This window comes from Alligator sinensis, unplaced genomic scaffold, assembly GCF_000455745.1.
Source record: "Alligator sinensis unplaced genomic scaffold, ASM45574v1 scaffold219_1, whole genome shotgun sequence".
In the NCBI taxonomy this organism is placed as follows: domain Eukaryota; kingdom Metazoa; phylum Chordata; order Crocodylia; family Alligatoridae; genus Alligator; species Alligator sinensis.
Window position 1 is genome coordinate 4,172,884 of NW_005841866.1, and position 8,992 is coordinate 4,181,875.

The following is an 8,992-nucleotide window of genomic DNA, read 5'->3' on the forward strand; positions in this document are numbered from 1 at the left end:
CCGGCCCCCACCCCCCACCAGCTGCTGCAGCCCCCACAATGGCTGCCCCACCCCCCCAACTTGCACCCCCAGGCCTCCAAGGCTACCCCCACAACCCCAGGCACCATCACTTAAAAAAAACAACCCAGAAAAAGAACAGAAAAAAAAAGGGAAATAAAAAGCCTCTGCTTACCTTAGAGGGGGGGAGGGGGGAGCTTCAGGGCCTCCTGACAGAGTCCCGCACTGGACAGCACAGGACAGCGGAGGGGCAGGAGGGCTCAGGCTGGGGCTGGCACCCTGGCCTGCTCTGTGGGGGCAGGGCCCCAGGCAGACACATGGCAGCTCCAACTGCCGGTAAGTGCTGGGCAGCTAAAAATAAGCTACATCTAATTTTGTATGTTTGCATGAGCTATGATGTTTTGTATAAATAGAGTTTTATACCCTTGTAGAATAGCCAGTCAAAGACCCCTTACTCACTGGCACCAGAGCCCTGGTGCTGAAACATGCAGCCTGGCCTGCCGCATGTTTCAGCACCAGGGCGAGGGGCCAACCATAGAGGTGCTCTGGCAGCCAGTCTCCATGGAGGACCCAGCCTCCTGTTTCCTCATGGCATGGTCCCGGACCGTGCCCTACGCCACTTTTTTAATCCTCAATTTTTTTAGACCCCTGGATATCCAGGGGTCTAATTTTCTCCCCACACTGCAAGTTTGCAGCGCGGGGAACATTTTTTCGTTCCCACACGTGCCTGTTGCCCCGCCTCAAAGGGGTTTGAGATGCGGCAAGAGGCACATGCGCGCTCGTGTGGATGCGCCCGTCAAGTTTATTTGTGGAGTGGGTTTTGGTCCTTTCCCAGAAGATGACCAGTGAGATCAGTTGTTATCTGTGGATCTTGGAGGTGCTTGCAGACACAGAACACCTCGACAAAGGCTAGGGTTAGAAGGCTAGAAGGAAATGTTTTGTTGTAGCTTGGTCTCTTACAGCAGGAGGACCAGCCTAAAAAAGGAAGGAAAATGGATGCAGAGAAGAAAAAGAAACTCCATGATCCAAAGGAGGAGCCATGTGCAGGAAGGGGGGATTGCCTCTTTAGAAGGCTCTGACCTAACCCTAAACAACAATGAAGAGGAAATGGAAGCAGGAGAGTGAACAGTAGGCATTTACTCTTTAGTCTCCCTGAATATTTTTCATTCTAGCAAAAGTAAAGAATACAGAACTGGTAATGTCTGTTCACTTCAGCTGTCCTATGCTTTTCTTAAGAAAACTGTATACTCATTAGTGCCCACAAGGGTAGAGTTCTGTGAAGGACTGTTCTGTCTGGACTTTTCTGAGGGCTTGTGTAGCTGGGCTAAAAAAATTCTCACTGAATATACCACCAGAGGGGCCAAGGATAGAGAAGGTACTGCAGGCTTTCCATATTGAAGGAAGCTTAAGAGTGCATTTTGCTGGGACACAAAGCAATCTTTCTAGTGAGTGTCCAGCTGCGGGAGCTCTACAAGGGTTGCGTGAGGCCATCTGTAACTCCTGTCCATGTAAATTTCAGTATTACCTAGCGTACTCTCGTAATGAAGCTGTGGGATCATGCATCCTTTGAGTAGTCATGACCAGGGATCTGGGTTTTCCGTTTGCTGCAAAAAACATGGATTTTCTCCTTTAAAGGAGAAAAACGCAGGAAACCTCAGGTTTCCCCTTGCAGGCTGGTAGCCTTCCGGCCTGCGAGGGGCTGCTTGGGGCTGTGGGGAGCAATACACAGGGGGCGCCATGTGCATTTGTGTGCCTGCAGCCAGACAGCATGGTGGGGAGCAGCTCTTGCAGCTCCCTCCAGGTAAGTCTATGGGGGCGAGGTGAATGCCCCCACCCTTCCACACTTTGCCTGTACCCTACCCCTGCTTCCCCACACAACCACCCCCTTCACACACTGGGGGACTGGGGCTGGGGGTGGGAGGCTGGAGGTCTGGAGTGAGGAGCACCAGCAGGGCCAGTAGACTCTGGGTTGGGAGTGAGGGGCACCTACGGGGCTGTGGGTTGGGAATGAGGGGCAATGACAAGAGCAGGGGCAAGGCACTGGAATATATGGGCTGCTCAGCATTACCAAGCAGTGGGGCAGACAGTGGTAACTGGACCCTCATCTTGGTGCGTTAAGGGGGCAAGGAGCTCAGATTGGTCCATGATGAAAAAACCCAAAATCAAACATCCAAAATAATAGGTACAGTAAAATCCCTGATATCTGGCATGAGTGGGGATTGGGGTGTGCCAGTAATATAAAAATGCCAGTTACCTGAGGGCACAGGGTTTCCGCCTGGATGCTGAGCAGGGTTCGGGGGGTTGGCAGCAGCTGCAAATGGAGCAGCGGGTGGCAGCAGTGCAGCATGGTGGGTGGTGGCTGCGGCAGCTGCATGTGAGCTTTCCCCCCTGCATCTGGCTGGTTGGCCAGAAATTCCAGTTACTAGAGTGTGCCGGTTAGTAAAATGCCAGATAACAGAGATTTTACTGTATTTAGAATTTATGTTGTTATAATGATTGAGGCACTGGAAGGTTTCCAAATGACTTTAAAATAGTAAATATATCAATAAAACATTATGTTCAACTGATACCTACATATATAGTGGCCTTCCATTTTAATCGTGGAAAAATGCTGATTTTAGGTTTTTTAATCAGAGAATTTGGGATTTTGTTGTAATCAGAATATTTGGAGTTTTTAAAGAGAGGAAACCAGGATCCTTGATTATAACAGTCCTAACTGCAATCAAACTATGCTATCACTAGTCATGAGGCCCTATTCCTTGTCTGTGGTTAGATTTATTGTATGCATTCACTGTTTTGCATTTCATACTGCTGATCTTAATTGTTTTTAGAGGAGGTAAAAAGAAATGTCTCTGGGAAGGGAGTACACATCCAGTCATCTGGTCCTTCAGTTGCTTTCCTTCTTTGCCTGCCACCAAGCGGTTCTTACTGCTCTCCCTCCATCATCATCACCTTCTTCTTGCCGCTCCCTAGCTCAGACCTCTTATCTGTCAGAGGGCACAACAAGAGTCACAATGCCTTTTTGTTTCCCTTAGACTATATATGTTTTCTAACATTAATTTATATTGAGTCACTTCTCTTTTTGGCAATATGCTGCTTAAATATTGTTAGGAAATGTGTCAAAGTTGAAAAACGTAAGTTACCTTTTTCTTTGGCTTTGCTGATGCTTTATATTAGTGTATGCATTTTTGTGATGTTGCCAAATTTCATTTAAGCATTGGTTATTTTTTGTAGCTTACTCTTTTGTAGATTTAAAGATTGAAACTATTGTTTGGACAAAACTGTTAGATTAGAAGCAGCTATTTTGAGTTCTGATTCTAAGCTAAAGTAGAAGGAGTGTGCAGTACTGTGTAGTAAAAAAAATTGTTGTACTTGTGTTTAATTTTATAGGAACAAATTTAGGTTATGTGCCATGCCTCTTGATTAGAATCTGGCTCCTACCTTTTATACAGGCTTTTATTTAATATGTGAGCCCTTGGTTTAGGAAGATTTTTAATGCATACCAATCCTTAAATAAATTTTAAAGATACTTTAATTTAAAAAGATACTGGAGCAGGTGTAACATTGAGCCCATAATTTAGTTTTAATTAATGTTAATCTTGCTGATCTAAGGACTAAATGATATCACAAGATATCTTTTGTGCTTTCACTTTATAATAGTGATTCTTAACTAGGATACCACATCTCACAGGAGATGCCTTGAGATCCTTTCTAGAGTGCCATGGGGTGTCATGCAACGTTAGCTTGGACCCAGATATTTTAAATAGGAATCTATTGTGTTAAAAACATTCTGACTTGTGGTTAGAACTTTCTGAGTTCTTTGCAACAGGAAACCTGCTCTATTATTTTTCTATACTTAAAAAAAAAAGAGTGAAAACTAAGAGCTGGCATTTTTGGAGGGGTGTCTCCGGTCTAAAAAAAAAGGTGAGAACCACTGTTTTTGATGACTATAAATTGTTAGCAGAAATACTTACAAAGGAAGTTTAGGTCTCTTCTGTAGTACTTGCAACCTTATAAAAGCAGTCTTTTGCATGCACTGTCGCCTCAGATGATCTGATCCTGTGATACGTCACCAGAGTTGCACAAAATAAGAGCATATGGGTACACCATCACAAGGTGCCACAGTCACTATATAATATGATATGTATAGTTACAATGTTTTATCTCCCACAAACTCCTTTGAACAAAACATGTTATTAGGTAAACCAGTGGTGCCAATCCACGGGCTTGATTGAGCCCCATTCACCAGGATCAGGCCCTGGGGTCCAGCATCACCCCTCTTTGCCCCCATGTGCTGAGATTGGGCCCAGAGGGCCTGGCACTGCCCCTTCGCCCTGAGATGGGACATCTAGGCTGCTGACAGACATGGGGGGGGAAAAAAAAGCCAGCATTTTACCAGAAGAGGAAGTGCGTTAGTTCAGCTTAGCGCACCAGCATCTGTATAGATCGGGTGCTTCAGTAGGGCTTTTTGGCGCTTTTATTTAAAGCTGATTCAAAAAGCCACTCTGAAGGACGCAGTCTATACAGATGTTTGGCAAGCCAGGTTGAATTAATGCAATGCCTTGTCCAGACATATCCTGCGCTTGGTGCGGGGCTATGCTAAGCTTAAAGCAAAGCACTGGTTTTTTGTTTGGTTTTTATCATGTCTGTAAACCACAGCGTCATTCTTTTCCACCCCTGTATGCCATGATTGGTTCTTGGGGGTCTGGTCTCCCACCCCTGCATGCCAGGATCTGCCCCCTTTTGGCTCCGCTTCCTGGGATTGGGTCCTGGGGTGCAGCGCCATTTCCACCCAATCCTGTGCACTGGTATTGGATGACTGATCCAGTGCAATGGGCCCAGGGCCCCTTACAGGTCCAGAAATAATGGCAGTGTGAGAGCAGTGCCACCACTCTCCTAGATTTCCAGACCCATGGGGAGGCCGGTGGGCCAGATCGATTGAGCACCCCAATGTAAACCCAAGTTACATTCATCTATGGTGAGTGTTTAAATGAAATAGCAGTTAAATTCATTACTACTGTGTTAAATGTGCAGAAATGAGCATTCTTTCCAGTGACTGCTGCAAGTTGCTTTAAGACTTAAGGATCTTATTGCATCATGCTGGGTGATTAAGAAAATTTGTGTATTCAGTTTTTCACAATTAAAAAGCTGGAAAAACTGGTTTAAGAAAATGTTACCCTGTGAATACTCATCTTTTGTAGGTATAGTGTGCAAACCTGAAGTGAACATATGACTCTTTTTATCAACAGTATTTCATATTTAATCAACATAAAGTGAAGTACTTCCCTCACATGAATGTAACACAAATCAGGTCTCAGCCAAGGCAAATAAAAGAGTGTATGCTTTGCTAATCATCCATAACTAATTTGTGCATACACAGAAAAAAATTAAATCTGTTTTTGACAAGAGCTTTTTCATGGAAGCAGCAAGGGAGAATGGAACATGTAATGTGGATCAGTACTTTAATTTATAGTGAATAGTGATGAGAAGACCTTAGATGTGTTGCTGTGACTGCACTCATTTATTGATATTAACAAATTTAATAGAAGCCTAGAAATTAGACATTAGCTTTTAAAAAAATTGTTTACCAAAATATTCTGACATGTCTAAACTGATACAGACATGGGCAGATTATTGTATCTATTACCACATATTCATATATTGCAGAGCGCTGCTGCCTGTCTCCATGACGAGCACAGTTAATAGATAATATACAGTGGAGAAAATGTAAAATATGTTGCCTCCTTGTAGAAAAAAATATGGTTTTGTTGCTCTAGTGACAGTATAGTTATGGTTGAAGGGTCAGATTCATTATGAGCCCCTATTTCAGACTATTACAGCTTTAAAAAAATCAGATGTTTGAAGTGTTTATGTTTGTCAGTGTAGAGCTGAATTTTAGTTTTTTATGTGGAAAGTTTGAAGAAACCCATTTAGCCATTTTCTTAAGCAAATGGGGTGGAGGAGGGGGAATTTTACATGCTTTAAGGAAGTTGTTTAAATGTTTTTGGTGATTAATGAAAAAGCTGTGTTTAAAATACTTTGAGCTTGGCATGTGGAGCACCTAGTTGTCCCTGTGAAATGTGCCCTTTATCTTGTTTTAAAAAAATATGTTCAGTAAGCGCATATACTTATACACCATTTTTCTTACTCATAAGCATACATGGCTTGTTATGTTCCAGACACTTTGAATACATAAGCTTCTGTGTACCCAGATATCCACTCAAAGATCTTAATCTTTAGGAAGCTTGCCATACTTGCTATATGGTCCCTTCTTTGATACTTACCTCGCACATTTTTTTGGATTTGTACATGCATTGGGGCTTACAGTCAGGAACGTGCTATATCCTATAGAACTGGTGCTCAATCTTTTTGGCTGGCGGGCCGGATCTGACTGGTGGTCCTGAACTGGAACGGGGCAGTCAGGGCAAGGCCCCATCTGGCCATGCTGAGGGGGTCAGGGGGCAATCCGGCTCCAACCTGGCCCCGTGGGGGCAAGAGAGGGGGTGTGGGCCATCTCCGCAGGGAGTAGGGATGTGGCCCAGCCCCAGCATGGCCCCACATGGGGGAGGAGCCATGGCCTATCCCCAACCCAGTCCCACGGGGGGAATAGGGTTTGAGCTGGGGTTTGAGCTGGCTGGGATTGGGGGTGTGGCCCAGCCCCATACAGCCTGGGAGGAGTGGCGTGGCCCAGCCTGATCTAGTCGCAGGGGTGGGAGGGAGGGGGCATGACCTGGCCCCGACCTGCTGTGCAGGGCTTGCATTTGGGGGGATTTGGGGAGGGTGGCCATATTTACAGCCAGTGCTTCCCAATCTGTGGAAAGCCCCATGGGCTGGATACCTATGGCTCTTCAGGCTGCCTTTGGCCTGCAGACCAGAGTCTGAGCACCATGCTATAGAACATGAATGCGTGCACACACGTGGATGTTTGTGTGTGCACACACAACATTAATATGGTACTGAGAGAAGCCTAGCAACATGGGTTCTGTGAATATTACTTCCCCTGTATAAGGAGAACACAGCTCTCTAGACCAGTGGTTCTCAGCCTTTTTAGATGTGAAGCATCCCTCAGAAAATCCCAACTCTAAGTTTTCATTCTTTTTTTAACTACAGAAAAATAATACAATTTTTTTTGTGGGAAAGACCTCAAGAAAAATCCCAACAGGTCTGAATGTTTTTAACACTATGGATTTCTATTTGAAATCTCTGGGTCTGTCTCGTGAATGAAATATATTCATAGCTTATATCATTGCCACATAATTTTTAGATATGTGCAATTTTTGCGGTACTCATTTAGCATGATCAGTTTGCAGATATTGTAAGACGAAGAGCAGGGGCAGATTTCCAATTTTATATTTCCTCTCATCCAGGATACCACTAAGTCTAATCATCTCTGATTAGATCCTCCTTGACTTTAACTATAATAGAATGAATGTGGTAAATGTATAAAACTTCATATTTAAGAGTTAATTTGCTTAATATAGTATCTTGATACACACATAAGGGAAAGTTGTGAGGTTGTGGGAAGAGAATAAATGTGATGTTCAAGCCATGTTGCATGGCACCCCATGGCACCCTTGAAAGGATCTCAGGGTACCTGATGGCACACTGGCTGAGAATCACTGTTGTAAAATGACAGCACAAGAAATATGTGGTCCCTAGATCAGCAAGATACTAAAGCATGTGTAACATTAAGATTATGATTTAGGTTTAATTAAATTAGTTTTTAAGGTTCGTATGTGATTAAACATCTTCCTAGCAAGCCCTCTTTCTAAACCAAGGGCTTATCTGTTAAATAAACCTGCATAAAAGGTAGGAGTCAGATTCTAATCTCAGGGACATGGCACATAACCTAAATCTGTTGCTGCAAAATTATGTACCCATAGTATTAAAATATATAGGTGAGAGAGAGAGAGCAAAACTCCAATAGTGGCTGTAGTAGTCCTGGATTTTGTAATGGTGGGTTTATTTCAGATAACGCTGCAGCATTTGTTCATTTATCCTTAGTGCAGAAGGCTCGGACATTGCGATATTGGTTATTAACTTAATTCAAGGGGTTATATAAGTGATCCCTGTAATCATAGGGGAGACGCTCATGGCATGTGCCACGCTGGGATATAAGGGTGTCAGAGCATACCATTAAGATACATGCATTGATTCATTGTGTAGTTGGAGTTGAGTTCAGACTTGCTTTTTTAAAATTAAGCAAGCTTAAAAGTTGTAATGTCTTCACTCAGTGCAGTTAAAGGCTTTTTTTGTGTCAGATAATATCCAATGAGCCTTGCAAATTCTCTTTCATTAAATACCATACAAGTACCCTGTGAGAGCTGTCAGCAGAACTTATTTTATAAAACCTATCTCAACAGGTTTTTTTCTGTTATGGGTAACATATTCCAGTCTGTTCTACAGAATGTTTTTGAACCTCAAAAGTTCAGAAGGGAAATGAGGTGTATAATGTCTCCAGATCTGGTAACCTTTCTTCTTCTTTAGTATGAAAGAAATAACTTCCTCAAAGACACTGTTAGATGCAGTTTAATGTAGGAGGTCAAAAAAGAAGTGACATAATTTGGTTACTACGATGGGAACATGGAGACAAAATCTGTAATCAGATTTCTCCTGGAATACGTAAATGCCTTATTTGTCTTTCCTCATTGTCTTTTTTTTATCTTAGATGTTTTCTCCTTTTAGGAAGACCTCAGCTAGATTAAGAAGCTAGGATTGTTAACCTGGATCAAGTCTGAAGGCTTGATGTTCTGACACAAAGATCTTTCAACAAAAACTGTTAAAAGCCACACTGGCTTGATACACAGCTTGCATAGCTACACCATTGTGTAGCTAGCAGGCTTTGGAGTTCCTAGTCTGACTGGGGTCCTTGGTGACCTGTTTCTCCCTCCCTAGCATCCTAGTGCTCTTACCCACCTCACCTGCCACGCCTTGATGCTGAAAATTATAGATTTAGGAGACTGCCTTTGGGGATGAAGTTGTCAGTCTGGCCCCC

The 8,992-nt window shown here is 43.5% G+C and overlaps 1 protein-coding gene across 1 annotated transcript in view; it reads left to right on the forward strand.

Moving 5' to 3' along the window:
- Positions 1 to 8,992, forward strand: part of EHBP1 (EH domain binding protein 1) — a 355,074-nt gene that overhangs the window by 131,868 nt on the left and 214,214 nt on the right. The gene's annotated exons all lie outside the window — the stretch shown is intronic.